The sequence below is a fragment of the Miscanthus floridulus genome, chromosome 18 (genome assembly GCF_019320115.1).
Source record: "Miscanthus floridulus cultivar M001 chromosome 18, ASM1932011v1, whole genome shotgun sequence".
NCBI lineage: Eukaryota > Viridiplantae > Streptophyta > Magnoliopsida > Poales > Poaceae > Miscanthus > Miscanthus floridulus.
The window spans coordinates 55282159-55298391 of NC_089597.1; the positions used below are offsets into that span (position 1 = coordinate 55282159).

The 16233-nt window shown below is 45.9% G+C and overlaps 2 pseudogenes; one reads left to right on the plus strand and one right to left on the minus strand.

Moving 5' to 3' along the window:
• The window catches only part of LOC136523871 (pre-mRNA-processing factor 19-like), a 67714-nt pseudogene extending 53008 nt beyond the window's left edge, over positions 1 to 14706 (minus strand).
• LOC136524804 (uncharacterized) lies at positions 6990 to 7577 on the plus strand (annotated as a pseudogene).
• Positions 14707 to 16233: the final 1527 nt, after the last annotated feature.

Sequence of the window (16233 nt, forward strand, 5' to 3'; positions counted from 1 at the left end):
GTCGGTCAACTGACCGGACGCTGGATCTGAATGCACCGGACGCTGGCAGGCTGCGTCCGGTCACACTGACGTACGGTGACGCAGTAGCTAGAGAGTGACCAGACGCTGGCTGCGTCCGATCGCGTTCGATCGAACGCGTCCGGTCATGCTCGGGAGCTTACTGGAAACGACCGGACGCTGAGGGTCCAGCGTCCGGTCAGTTGAGTGCTGCTGCGTCCGGTCAGGTCAAGTGACCGATGGAACCGGGACACGTGGTCATCTGTGGGCGACCGGACGCTGAGGTCCAGCGTCCGGTCAACACGACCGGAGCGTCCGGTCGGCCCGACCGTTGCCCAGTGAAGGGGTAACGGCTAGTTTAGCCCTTGGGGCTATAAATAGAAGTGGCCTTCGGCCATGACTGGCGTGGAGCACCTCAAGGGACTTAGTGTCCATGCTTGTGAGTGCTTGGGAGCCCTCCATCACACATATGCTTGATAGTGATCATTCGATTGTGTGAGTGAGCGATTCTAGTGCGATTGCATCGTGAGGTTGCATCGAGTGGCACTAGGTGATCGAGTTGCAAGCCGGTGGTGCTTGTTACTCTTGGAGGTTGCCACCTCCTAGACGGCTTGGTGGTGGTCTCCGTGGAAGCCCGCAAGAAGCTTGTGCGGCGCTCCAGAGAAGAGCTTGTGAGGGGCATTGTGCTCGCCCCGCGGGAGTCGCGAAGAGCAACTTTAGTAAAGCGTGTCATTGAGCTACCCTCACTATCGGGGTGGGTTCTTGCGGCGCCCGACGTGCGGGCTTAGCGGGTGATGCTAATTAGCCGCTGAACCACCAAGTGAGCGGTCGACACAACGGGGACTAGCGTGTTGGCAAACACGTGAACCTCGGGAGAAAAATCATCGTGTCAACCTTGTTCTTCCCGTTGGTTTGTATCCCCATTACACAAGCTTGCAATTACTTTTATACATATTAAGCTTGTGTAGTTGCTCTTGTAATTAGATAGCTTGTGTAGCTTGCTAATTACCTTCTTGCTTGTGTAGCATAGAAGTAGCTCCCTTGCGTGGCTAATTTGGTTTTAGTAACCTTGTTAGTCACATTGCTTAGTTTATGTAACTAAGTATTTGCGCTCTCTAATTAGGCATTGGTTGCCTTGTTATTGAGCATTGCTAGTGAGCTTAGTTAGCTTTGTGCTTTTGCTTACTAGCATGTGTAGGAGCTCCCTTGTTGCTTAAAGTACTAGTGGCATAGGTTTGTGTGACCTTGCTCCTAGAATTGTTTAGGAGAGCTCTAGCTAGCCCGGCACCTTTGTTGCATAATTGTTATCTTTGCAAGGTGCTAGTGAATATATATAGTGGGGTATAGTCTTGGCTAGACCGATAGTTTTAATTCCGCATTTATATCGGTTAGCCGACGTGATTAAGTTTTAGAAAAGACTATTCACCCCCCCTCTAGTCGCCATCTCGACCCTTCACATAGGCAAACCCCGGAGCATATAACCATTTCCATGTGTTTTACAAATATTATTCACATAAATCTTGTGCTTGTTGCATTAAGTACTGTAGGAGTTGATTGATCACCTTTTGCTACATCACCTGCCTTGATATTCTTATACCATTCCTTGCTACCTTTTTAGTATCATAATCTAGTTATGCTTAGTCATGCTTAGAGGATAAGAGCTGAGCAACAAAGTAAGTTTCACACATTCTTACCCCAGGAATGCCCTGTGGTTTGATCATAATCATGATTTTAATTTGAGACCGGGTGGAATCTTGGCTTGCGTCTAGTTTGAGGCTCGACGTAGTGCCCTGCCTAAGTCGATTGAGGACTGTACCGTTGTAGACCTATTGTGAGTCGAGACCTTGTAGTACTGGCCACATACTCCGGTAAGCCTAACACCCTGGCTATTCCATTATGTGAAAAAGGCCAACCACGCCCTGGGAGTGGAGAGATAGCGAGAATAGTGTGTACACATCTTGTGAATCCACCAGGAGTGGCGCAGGGAGTGGAGTACTATGCTCTCGGGTAGTGCCGGACCCATTCATGTTTTGGAGGATCCGAGTAAGGGTTGATATGTAGGTTCGGGGCCGGTCCTAAACCTACATATGTCGTGTGGTAAGGAAACCCCAGCTGGGCCAAATCGATTCGAATCGCCATGCTTCTCGGAGAAGACTCAATTCTCTGCTTTACATCATAGTTAATAATGAAAACATTAGTTATATGATCATGAGATGAGATGGTTAAATAAGTGATTGCTTTAGATCAGGTGCGAATGAGAGACCCATAAGTACTTAACTTGAGCTAAAACCTTGAAAGTAAGGATCAATCTTTAGTAAGCGTTTCTGCAAAAGTAAATTTTGATTCTTGCTTCAGACTTACCTTGATTTCCCATAAGCCTGCATATCTCAGGAGTCTTTCCTTTTCGTCGGTTAAGCCTTGTTGAGTACCTTTGTACTCAGGGTTTGTTAAACCCTTGTTGCATGTGAGCCTCATCAGCAGTTAGGCTTTTTCCCCTGCTGCATGGCGGTTCTGGAAGAGGAGTCCCAACAGTAGAGCTGATGTTGTCGTGCACCCTTGGGCGAGGTGAACTTCTTTTGATTGTAATATAAAGTGGTACCTGTTTTGCTATCCCACTACCTAAATGGCTAAAACTTATGGTTTGTAATAATTTAGTAACTGGTTTGTAAACTTATGGTATTGTAAGACTTCCGCCACATACTCTGATGTAATATATTTGTATATTTGTACAACGGTTGTAATACTGCAATGCTTTCTGTAATAGATCGTGCTCGAGAGAATAAATGTGGATGATTCAGATTTCCCAAGGACACCCGATAGACTACCGGAGTTGTCTGGCTCTCATGTGTAGCAGTCAGAAGTCTAAAGGACAATGATAGGTGCATGTGGGCCATATAACTTGGGCGGTTCTGCCACAAGAAGCCCTGGGCATTGTCTGGCTGGCCTGTTCTGACACGCTGACTCTCATGCTGTGTCGGCTTGGACCGGCCTCCCCCAGGCGCGTCTTCTGGAGTCTTCTTGGTGGTGAGGGGACTAACGCGTGTTAGTCCCCTCGCCACCAAGAAGTCTCCAGAAGGCGCGCCTGGGGAAGTCCGGTCCAAGTCGACACAGCCTAACACTCAGTGTATCAGGACAGAGCAGTCGGACGATGCCTAGAGCTTCTTCAGCTCCACGACATCGCTATGGTCCACAGAGCACCGCTGCAAGACCCTCCTGGACTGCGATGCATGTAGACCATAGGCTCATCCCCCCCAAACCGTCATGTACCTGACCTATATCGGTATATAAGGGATGGGTCAAAATCTAGGGGGGAGAAAAAAAGAGGAAGAACAGATCATTCTGTTCCTGACCGATCCGTTGCTGTTTGGCATCGAGAGCAGAGCAACCCAGAGAGGGGCACCGAGAGCTCCTCCACCGCATCCGTCCTCTTACTCCTCTCCGACGAGGGGAAGGCTCCACCGATGGGGAGGCAACCTTAGGATTAGCACCGAGCTAACCCCCTACCAAATCTCTCTCTTTCTCCTGTACACTATGTTGTAACCCTCTAATTTTGGGTGCTCTTTGAGTATAAGGATCATCAGCTGCTGGACGTAGGGCATCGATCGGTCCGAACCAGGATAAACCCTTGCGTTCCGTTTGTGATTCTTGTGTTGTTGAGTCCACCCGAGCCATCAGAGACACGTACTCTGACACCACCTCGAACAACAATGCTTACCGTGGTTTCGACCCCCGCGATAGTACTCCTATGTAGACATCTCATTCTGCTGAAGCTCATGAAGTCCTTGCATTAGAGTAAGCAAAAGTGCACCACTGTTCTGAACATATCTCCCTTATAAGTAGTCCCACATCTCCTTAGCAGATTTTGATGGTGCTCAAAGCTCATTATTAGTGAGGGCTTCATGCTGGTGACAATGGCACTCATGAAACGACCATCATCATTAGTACAAGCCATGACGGCAACAGCACCAGAACCATCCTTGGACTTGTCAGTTGGAGGAGCATCTGTCAAATGAGATGCAAGACCATGTCCCCGCAATATAGTTTTGACTGAAAAAGCCCACTCAAGATAGTTGGATGAACCATCAAGCTTCATAGGGAAAACAATGATATTTTGCTGTGACATTATGATCGACTAGTATCACTTCAACGGACAATCGCCACTGGACAGAACACCAGCAGAACAGAGGACGGAGGGACTGGCAGAAACAGTGCACCAGCAGAAAATAGAGTACCAATGAACGGACAGGCGTTCGATGACGGTGAAGCACGAGACGATCGCAGACGTGTCCGCAGGTGGACTGGAGAAGACGAACGGGAAGCCGCACAACCGGGCGGCCACTCTATCCGGGAAGAAGGCGGATGCGATGTCCCGCGGATGGTGCACGGTCGGGAGACGCACGGACGGAAGAGCCGCACGACCGGCGGCTTCCGCGCGAGATCAGCCGCACAAGCAGATGATGCGGCGACGGGCCACGCGAGCAATCGACGTGGCGACAGGCCATGTGAGATGACGTGGTGACAGAAAAAAAAAAGAAAAAAACACGAACAAGGATGATCAAGGAGAATGGATCGTGGGTGATTTAGATTAGTCTAAACCTAACCCTAATCCATGGCTTTGACACCATGCTACTAACCTTGGAGATCTGATTAGATGAGTTATCACTCCATTAGTGGAGAGGTATATATATAGAAACTCATATGGCCATATGGGCCAGTAGTAGACCGGCCTTCACTTAATAGTTGGTAGTTTTTAATCAATTGCATTATGCCAAAGATACATGAGATACACCAAGAAATAAAATTCTTTCAAGCTGAATCACCTTTTGGCAACACTACTTAGTTGCTCACTTCTATAAAAACGCAAATGTGAACTGACTACCGTGCATAACATTGATCCACCCATGTCCACACACATGATGAGAGTTAAGGACAATGTTGCGTGAACAGCTGATCCAAATGGTGGTGAGTATTAGCAATTGTTTGGTTGGACGACAAGGTGGGATGGGATGGTCCTGTCCCAAATTTTTGGATGGGATGATCCTATTTTTTGTTTGGTTGGAGTGATAGGATGGTCCTAGTTTTCTGTATGGTAGGAGAGACATGGAAGAGAGAGGACAGACTGCCGTCAGTCACCATTAGCCATGGGACCCGGATGTCAGCCTAGAGAAGACTGACGTCTCCACCGATGACCACTGGTCCTTGTAGGCCCCCTGCTCTAGCACCATTGATGCCTCCACAGCTCATGCTCGCCACTCCCGACAGCTGCGCACTTGGGCCATAGTTGACGGAATCCATCATGCTGGTCCACCTCTCACTACCGGAGACGGCTTCTTTGCCGAGTGTCCCAAACTTTGCCGAGTGCTTTTTATCGGGCGCTCAGCAAAGAGGCTATTTGCCGAGTGCCAGAGAGAAAACACTCGGCAAAGAGGTGGTTTGCCGAGTGCCGAGCACTCGGCAAACAATAACACTCGGCAAAGACCAGATTTGCCGAGTGTCGGGCACTCAACAAACCAGAACACTCAGCAAAGGGCCCATTGGAGCGGAGCCGGAGTACCTCGGCGACCCCAATCACCTTCCTCGCCGCTGCGGGTCTGCCTGCACCGCGTCGCCTCGCCACTGCACCGACCCACCATGGCCCCGCTAGCCTGACTCCACCGCCACCCTAGGTATAACCCATCTTTCCGTATCATGGTTGTAGATCACGTAACCTAGTTAGGTGTCTCCCGTTCGAAAGAGATACGGTTGTAAATATGCTGATATTTCCATATCTAAAACCGTATCTGTTTTGAATTGTCCATGTTTTTTGGACAGCCCACGGATGCATAGGTGGGATTAGTTTCCATGGTCTGCTCCGATCCGAGACAGAGTTTCGGCATCATCTCCCTGTTGTTCTCTGGATACACACTCTCCCTGACAGGACGTGTATTTGGAGAACAGTAGGGAGGTGCTGCCGAAATTCTATCTCGGATAGGAGCAGAGCATGGAAACTAACCTCATCTACGGATCCTCGCATGGGATTAAGACCTATCCTCACCTATTAGATAGTAGGAACGTCGTGTACATGCAATTGATGTTTATATTACCCGCCGCTATAAATGTTAGAGGATGGAGGACCGTGAGTGGATGTACACGGGCCGCGCAAGTTAGGGTCAGGTCACCAATGAATGGATCGACAAGGCCGATGCTTTCTTGGAACGGGCATTTGGCGTGGCTGCTAAAGGAGCGAGTAAAATTTGATGTCCCTGCAGCAAATGTGCAAACATGAAAAGACAAACGAAGAAGGTCATGGGGGAACATCTTTGGAAGAATGGATTTATGGCAGACTTCTTCCTCGCACTACATTGCTCAATACATCGCATTCATTGGACATTCTTGAAATAATGAATGGATACATCGTGTTTGTATGCAGGATTTCTTTAGATGCCAGGACGGACATGAGGCTAGGGTGGATGCAGTGGCTACCAAATGCTGCAAAAAACTCATCGTGGACATGCATTACGAGGCGCGCATCCAGGCCGTCGTAACTTACCACGGGACCATCCTTGAAACAAAGGTCACCAAAAGGGACGCAAGAACCATGACGCTAACCTGAGACCAGTACCTGCAGGTAAATACAGAACATTAATACTGGTTCCTTTTGAGATTAAGTAGGCTTAATTTCATCTTCTAATATGTCATGTACTTGATGGCATGTAGATGGTTCCTTATTGGTGCACCACGCATCCCTAGTGCTGGGTACAGATGGTGGACAAGTGGTGCTCACACGAGTAGGAGGAGACGCACAACTTGTGCTAGGAGAGGAGTTTGATGATGTCAGGTGTAGCACACCATCAAGGCAGCCGCAGCCTCGGCGGATACGCAAAAACATGGGTACGCGAATTTATTTATTTATTCTAACGCTCAATTCTGCATGATTTCTAATCATCTTACTGTTTTTCTCACAGTCGGCGTCACATGGTGGCCAACCTTGCTCCATCTTCAAGGCATTTGCTATGGCCCACAAGGGCAAGGCGACGTCCGACGTCGACTACAACCCGGAGGACAGGCCTAAGGCGTCCAGCAATGCGACCATCCACAACCACCTTAGTGAGTACACATCGATGGCAAGGGAGGTCCATGGGCCAGAATACGATCCGAGCACCGAGGACCTTGATGGAGAAGTCATCATGAGGGTGAGAGGAGGCAAGAAGCATGGGCGGTACTGGATTGACGACAGCGCAATCGACTCGGCCACTACTCCTAGTCTCTCCCAGATTCGAGCAAGCAGCACGAGCACGAGCTCGGCCATACGACCTCGGCAGGACACTTCACACCATTAGGTGGAGGCACTCGAGGTTATTCCTGGTTTATTGGTTTTTTTATACCTTTCCTTTGCATTATTGTAACATTGGGGTGAATATATTGTAGGCCCAGCTGGAACAAGAGAGGATGATACGGGAGCAGATGCAGGCGAAGATGGAGAGGGTGGAGGTCGAGCGGGAGGCCGAGCAACGGAGGATGGCGGAGATTCTTCAGTACATGCAAAGTCTTGGCGCCGCTACGGGTGTAGTTCCACCACCTTCGCTATTCACTCCACCTCCACCTCCACCTCCTCACTATTCTACTCCTATGAGTATAAATGTTTTAGTTTGTATGTTCATGCTTACAGTCAAACCTAGTGGAGTATGAAAGTTTTATTCATGTATGGTATATATTTATCTTGTCTCACACATGCAATCTCTTCTCCTTTGTGCAGAATCAATCGGCGGCATCGAACGATCCTCATGCTTCAGCGAATCCTTCACCAAATCAGTCTCATTGGCCATTTGGTTAAGATTCTTGTGGTTGTTAATGGTACTTCTATTTGCAATTGTGGTTGTAGATGATGGAGCACTTGGATTACTTGTGAACTTATTTGTGATATATTGTGAGACATGTGACGTTTGTGATATATATGTGACGTTTGTGATATATATGTGCTATTGATGATATATATGTGATGTTGGTGATGTTTGTTATATATATCTTCTGTTTGTTTGGATGGGATGTAAAAAACAAATAAAAAGGTCGTTTTCAGTCACTTTGCCGAGTGCAAAGGCCATTGCACTCGGCAAACATCACAGATTTGCCGAGTGCCATGGGCCAGACACTCGGCAAAGGTCACCTGTTTGCCGAGTGTCTTGATAGGACACTCGACAAATAGGCTACCTTTGCCGAGTGTCTTGCCGGTGGCACTCGGCATAGTGGCCACCTTTGCCAAGTGTCTAAGTCAACGGCGATCGGCAAAGCGGCGACATTTGCCGAGTGCTTGACCTTGACACTCGGCAAAGGCGCTGTCATTGCGACTTTTCTTTGCCGAGTGTCAGATTAGCACTCGGCAAAGGCTTTGCCGAGTGCCCGATAAAGTGCACTCGGCAAAGAGGTCTTTGCCGATAAACTGTTTACCGAGTGTAACACTCGGCAAAGGCTTTGCCGAGTGTATATCGGCCTTTGCCGAGTGCCTAAGGCACTCGGCAAAAAAAACTGAATCCGTTAGTGTTTGTATCTGGTGTGTTGTCCTCTTACTCTTGCCCCTTCTAGCTCCGATTGCATGCTGCGATTGTTTCGATTTGGCCATTGTTGCTCTAGAGTTAAGCTAATTTTTATTCCAATCCATACGAACACCAACCAGAAATCCATCCGTATGATCACAAGCGGGGTGGACCAGTGAAATAAGGCAGCAAAAGCAAATCGAGCAGGCTGACATTCCAGATTACCTTGGCTGCAGAGACCATAACCTACTAGCTCGAGCCACCGCCGCCAGAATCCATGGCACGCCAACTCGCCTCCAACAATGCCCTAGGTCCCCGCCATTAGCAATTGTGCTCATGCCACCACTCGCCTCTAGCCGCACAAGTTCAACTTGCCCTCCCGCTGGTAGCGCCCATGCCCCGCTCCAATCAAGCTTGCTCATACCTATGATGAAGAGGAAACGACATGAATGAGGGACGAGTCTTCATTTTGGGCAGACACCCTGTCCTGCATCCAAGGTGAATATTTTCCTGTGGGATGAACCTATCCCACTTCATTCCCCAACCAAAAAAAACAGTTAAAATGGGATCGACCCATCCTGTGTCCCAACTTATACCACCAACCAAACACACGTTACACATTTGAACTACTGGTCATTGTTTATTTGGTTTGAAATTGAATACGTCAAAAGTTCAATTTGTCCAAATTCAAGCCAGAAAGCTCAAGATGGCAATATTTATGTGATCATGTAAAATCATAAACTAGTGCATAGCAGAATCCTAGGGCTAGGCGAAGATGTGAAGAGAGGCATGGGGTCATCCAAAATTGACATAAAATGAGCAGTAAAAAGAGACATGAAAGGATGTAATACACCCAGAGAATTGTCCTTGAATAGGAGTGCATGGAAGGCAGATACATATGTTCTTATTCGTATTGGGTTTCAACTTTAGCCTACCTCAACTTGCTTGGGGCTAAAAGCTTTGGTTGTTGTTGTTGACTTGTTGTATGTAAAATCATAAACCAAAAATAACTGTACTTACCTTATCTACATATCCTGTTATGAATAGTTCATCCCGGTTGACAAACTTCAAACTGGTTATCTATGTAATGTAAAGTTCTAATGTTATTACACACACATGATGCCAAAAGCACATGGGTAAGTACCTTCTTTGAGTGACCAATAAGGGTGCACAAAATTTGACCGGACAGTGCATTTTTATCGACACCCCCAGTTGCAACAATGTCCTTCTAATCCATGATAAGAATCAATTAAATGATCAACAGATGAATCAAAATTCTCTAGGTTCTGGGCACTAAGGTTGAAACATACAATGTGGCCACGCAAAAACAAAATTACATCAATACTCAAGTCATGATGACTGAAACTAGTGATTATTCAAGAGAGCTTGTGAGAAGGGTTGAGCTTGACACAAGAACATGCGTTGTTTGCCTTAAACATATAAGTACTACATTCAGGACTAAAGCAATTTTTTGTAAAAAGGTGATTCTTGCCACAAGAAATTGAGCTATTCCAAGCATGATTACTCATGGAATAAGCATATAGCACACATAACACAACAAATTTAAAAGAAAAACACATCCAAGAATATATAACACCGAAATGAGTTGCTTTGGACAAATGCAATGTAGCACAACCATTTTATGCTAATCGACTAACATAAGACAAATAAAGGTAATCAAGAAATCTTAATGGATAAAATCTAGGTAAAAATATAGTGCATCACAGAGAGAGCTGATGTGCTATTACAACAATGTGAAACAATGTGAAGCCTAAGGCCTAAGGTCCAGTAACAATGCAACAATTTGAAGCCTTAAGTCCAGTTAACAACAATATGCAATCTGAGAGGTTCAGCACAATGAATATAGAACATTCAAAGCACAGCGTAGAAACAAACTAACTTTCAAATGATGTATGTCTATAGATAAAATGCCTGGCTTCTTCGCCCAGTGAAGTCGATGGCTTGAGATCAGAGTATATCTCTCAAGTGCATCAATCAGCGCCAGACTTGGTGGAACATGAGAGAAAACAGAAGAAACATTGCTTCGTTTTATATAACAAAATGAAACTAAAGCCTAAATATAGTTGAACTTATACCAGCTCCATAACAACTATCAAGTGAAACAAAACTAACTTGCTGCAAAACTCTGGAGAAGTATGTGTATTCATTCATTTCCTTTTACGTTTTTGGCCTTGTTCTCCTTTTAAGTGTGATCATATAGAGCAAGAAGCATACCAGTCTTTTCTTACATTGTGATGAAATCATGGAATCATACCATGTGAGTTCATCAATAATGGCACTACTAATACCAGGACAAATCTTCTTCACATCAGGACCAATTTCATGACCATTTGTAGCTTCACATGCTTGCTCAGCTTTATATGACTTTTTGGGCGGCTTGATCAAAGGCACCAATTGTCGAAAAAACTTGAACCTTTGTTTACGGAGCCATAATATTTCACCATGGATTGTCATGCAAGGAAACCTTAATAACTTATTTTCATATTTCGGTGCATCTTGTTTCATCCTCCCCAATTCTTGACTTGAAAACAGGGTGAATGAAACAGACTGGCATTAGTTGAATGACAAATTTTCATCAAATGCATACACATTCACAAAATATTTCAGTTTACCTGTCTCGAAATGAAACTTTATCATTAGGGAAACATAACATCTTGAGTGCTGTCGCAATTTTTAATAAATCCCAACTTGCAGTGTCAATATCAGATATTTCCTTAATGTACTCAGCAGCATCGCGCAAGGAGTCCCTATGTCTGTTCACACAACGCTCACACTCATAAATGAAACCTGCCGTCTCAATAATACGCCTAGAAATCTGGATACAAGGAGCATTGCTACGTCAATAATATAGAACAATAACAACGAGAAAACACTAAGGAAAAAATTATGTAAACAATATTGCATCAAAATACTTTGGTCAACGAAGATTAAAGGCTTAATGTACATGGGGAGAAATTACAGACATCTGGGAAAGGAACTGATGGGCTCACCTTCATATCTGGTTTGATTTCACACCCAAGCCCATTCAGGAATGAAATCATTCCAAAACACATTGGCATTCGATCCTCATCGAAAAACACTGATGTTTCTGCAGTCACTAAAGACCGCATTTGTATCTTTAAGCCCCACATCAACTCCTCCACAGAAGGAGGACAGAGGAAGGATATCCCCTGAAATAATCCACAGAAGAGTTGGTGACTAAAAACTGTTCATAGACGTAAGAAAACAAGGAGCTTAACACTAACCGTGTTGTTTTCAATGATTGTTTTATAATCCTCTCATTTGCAACGGCTAGTTTAATCTCAGGCTCAATATGCTTCGAGATCATCTCAGCAAGCGCGTCACTGATACCACTATGTTGATTAATGGCACTGACCTTGTCCTAAAAAATTCTAGAGTCTTTGAGGAAAACAGCCTGTCAAAGACAAAAACAGCGACAATCATGTTAAGGGAAAATGATGTAGTGAAAAATTATGTCGCCCGGGTGGGGTTATTCAGTAGTTACATGCATCAATTGTGATGGCAAATACTTGTGACTCGATTATTGCAGTGTAAATCAACTGGATTCATGTGTTAAGCTAATACAGTTAGAAAGAATCTATTTTGAAAACAGGCCATACTAGATAGCTGTAATACCATCACCAAGTCAGGCCTCAAATCATCACTAGCTAGACAGAAATTGCATATGCAAATACCACCTAGGATATCACCAATGTGTGCCGATCTATTCTTTGAATATCTCTTCACACCGACCCATAATGACCTTTCTAGAAAAAATAGCTTTTGGTGATGCATTCATAAGCATTCATAAGCAAAAAATAGCTTTAAAGTTCGAGGATCTCAATCCACAGCCCTAAGCCGGTGTGGTTGTGTCTTCTTTTCTACCTCTAATTACTATTTCAGCCGACACTTGATGGAGGTATACTCTTGGGGTACCCTCATCGGCATGAAGCCCATGAAGACAGACAAAAATCCAACCCATGTAGCCCATGGACGGGCGCCTGGATATCTTGACTTGTACTCGGCGGTTCCATGCAGAGATCAACGGTTGTAACCATAGCAAGATAAGGCTCCTTGTAAATCGCCTAGGCGATAGAATCCTACTCAAATTATAACCCTACCTCCCGAACTATATAAGGCATGTATGGGGAACCCCACAGGCATCCAATCTTTTCCGCAAACTACAGCAATACAATCCACCAGAACACAGGACGCACGATATTACTCTATCGCCTGTGGCCTGAACATTGTGTTACCATCAAGCTCCAGGTCTCGGTGACTCCCTACCTACAAATCTACTAGATGGGCATACCCCTTGTAGACTGTCTAATAGCTAAATTCAACAGTTGGCACACCAGGTAGGAGTTGTTGTCAAGATCAACGTGGAGAGTTTTATGGCATCCATTTGAGGAGTCATCATCCTCGTACACCTCAAAGTCACCTTCTTGGAGGGAACCATGTTCCACTTTGGATCGTTGGCCTTTATCGCCAACGCCACATATCAACTCCTCATCGAGCTGGAGATCGACACCAATGCGCTAATAGCTCACTTCGAGGCTTGACGCGCTATAAGCAAGTCGAACATCAAGATCTGATCTTCAAGATGGATCACATCACTGCAACCCTCGCCGAATGCATCTTGATTTCTAGGTCGATCTCGCACCCGACTCCAACAACTTCAAATCGCACTTCTACTCGTCCCCTATTAGAGGTGAATACCAGGGTATCTCATTAAGCCTGTAAGATAAGCCTTTGTGCACCAAGGCCCAACAACAAATGGTGGAAATGGTTGAAAGGGCCAACAGGCCCCCCAACCTATCACCCATGGGCCCTACCCCTTTGATGGGCGCACCACAACTGACCAACCTGCCGAGACCAAGAGCATCACCCGACTAACGGCAAAAGGTTGGGGCTCCGATCATTCGACTCAAGGCCCCGAACAAGCAAGGTTGGGGGCGTCGGTCGGAACACGCGGCCCCCCTATGTCAGGCTCGACCCTGGCTGAATAGGGCCCACCAGCAGGAGTAGTTAGCGATCTCCCGGAGTGAACTACCGTACCAATGACAAAACTGCCCTGTCCGGGACTGTACACTGTGCTGGACGGAGATTCAACTAGTTGAGAAAAAGGTAAAAAAAAAAGTAGAAAAAAGGAATAGGTAAGGAAAAAATGAAACGTTCGGCCGGCGCCGTTTGCATGCTGCGGAACGAGGCCGGCCCGCACGCACGTAATGTTCGAATGGTAGAATTAAAAAGAAACAGAAACAGAAAACAAACATTCCTCTGGCATCCGGAGCCACGCAGATAGGAAAAAAAATTAGGTAGAAAATAGAGACGGTCATCACGGAGCAAGCATGGACATCCACCATGGATTTGCGACACGTATCCATACGTATGCATCCAACCCATGAGTTTATTGCTTAAACTTAGGAGAAATAATTACAAAGAAATACTACATCTCTCTCATACCTCAAATGCATGCGCACTGCGTTGCTCGATTGGAAACGAGCGGTCCACCAGATTGGAATTGAGCTTCAGCACGCCGAGCCCTTCGCGCGCTGTGAATGTATGTTACATTTTCTTGTCCTTGGATAGGTCCCCGAAGATGATGCGAGGCCCGAAGGAAGGTGATGCACGGAGGCCCGATTGGACCAAACAACTCGAGAACAGAGAGACCCGATGGGCGATGGCATATACATACGCCAATAAATAATGTTGAAACCAAATCCTTGTACCACATTGCGTAAGTTTGGAAAGCAGCACTACGTCCATATGCGTGTGAAATGAAAAAGGCCAAAGTATTTTTTGCAAGCCCTACAATCCTGTAACCTGTTATGTAGTATGCCTTTTCGCCACATTCCTGACGCGCATTCCGCAAGATCTTTGATCATCAAGGCAGGACCACTTAAAAAGGTGAATGCCCACCACAGCAATAACATGGGCTAGCTAAATAGTAATCCTTTTCAGAAACTGGGTGCAGTTAGCACTGAGCAGTTGAGCAACATGCATGTGACGTTAGTGCTCTTTGAACATTCCTCCTTGCAATTGTTGCGACATCCTCGCAGGTGCAAGTGCAGCCATGCATATACTGCAGGGCATTTATGTCTCGTCATGACACACGTAACATGCAACATAGGTTCGAGAAACTTACCTCATGACCCCCTGCCATATATATACCCATGGATGCCCATTCAACTCTCATACCATCGTGTTTCACAGATCACTACAAGAAGATCAGATCGAAGCAAGAAGCTACTGCTTTGAATTGTCCTGAAGGAGATCGAGAGGAGTTTTTGTTGGTGACTACTGTAATTAGCAGCACAAAAACAAAACATGGCGATGGCGAGAGTGATTGCTGCGGTGCCGGTGATACTCCTGCTCATCATGGCGCTCTTGGCCACCTCAGGTGCGTCAAGGCCGTTGGGCAGTGATGCGTGGGTTCCGGCCAGGGGGGCCGTCTCCGCCGACAACTGTGTCATGCAGTTCCTCCGGCAAATGTACCTCCAGCAGCTGGGAGCCGGGCCCTCGTGCGGCACCAACAGCTCAAATGGTGGATGCCCACGGCGCCCATGATGAAAGATTCTGGATTTCAGGAAAATGAAGAAGAGCACATTAAAAAATCTTGGAGCTTGACGTCGTGCGTGACCATCGCTTTCATTTAGAGAGAGGAGGGTAATGTTAGTTAGATGAGTAGCCGCACTGGTGCTGATGTTCTTTATTAATTTATTATAGCGTGTTTTTTTTTTCTTCACTTTGGGTCGTATTTTATTTGGTTTGAATTGATTCATTGTGTTCAGTCTGGGTGTATATCCATTCTTCTTCAGTTCTCTGTAAAAAGATTGAGACGTGCAATCTATTATCTTAGTATTGGGAACTACTCCGGTACTCTACTGACAAAAGAAGCCTCCCAATCACTAATTCTTAACGCCTGATTAAATTACCACGTGAAGGACCTAGCACGCGGCCAGAGGGGGTGAATGGAAGCCAATAAATTTTTCTCAGAGAGATCTTGGTTTTCTTCCCATGTCAATCCCCGAAGCGCTCGCAGACACCAAATACTCCCCATCGAGTATACATAGGCCAACTAGTGACCAAATACAATGAAGAGACTTAAGAGAACACAGCCGAAAAAGACCGGAAGCGGAAACGATTGAAAACATAGCACGTAGGTTAATTAAAATCGCAGCAACGGATCGAAAACAACCCAACAAAACCGGCCTGGCTAATTCTGCTGCCCTGGAAGCTGGCCAACCAGCTTGGCCGGTTCTAGGCTGACCTGGCCCCCCGTGAAACTGGTCCGGCCGGTTCTACGGGACCTGCAGAACGTGAATTTTCCCCAAGCCAAATTCAATCTAAACAAACTTTATAGGGGTGTTGTGGATGTATTCTCAGAAGATCAACACCCAGAAACTCCTGAATGAAAACAAATCTCAAAATCCATCTCAAAAAGAGGGTTTACTCAATTTTTCCTCCAAAGAGTGGGTCTGAGTGCTCGTGAGGAATCTGTCAAAACAAGTTGGTAGAAACATTCCTCAGGGATCCTAGCACATCTTGATCGGCCAAAACACCATCAAAAGATCAGATTCAAGAAAATCAACAAAATACCAGAAGACAGGCACCGGGAAGGGAAAAACCAAAAGAGACCAATTTGAGAACGAGATTCAGAGAACTTCTGTATATTCCCAACAATATCTGGTTCTTACAAGGT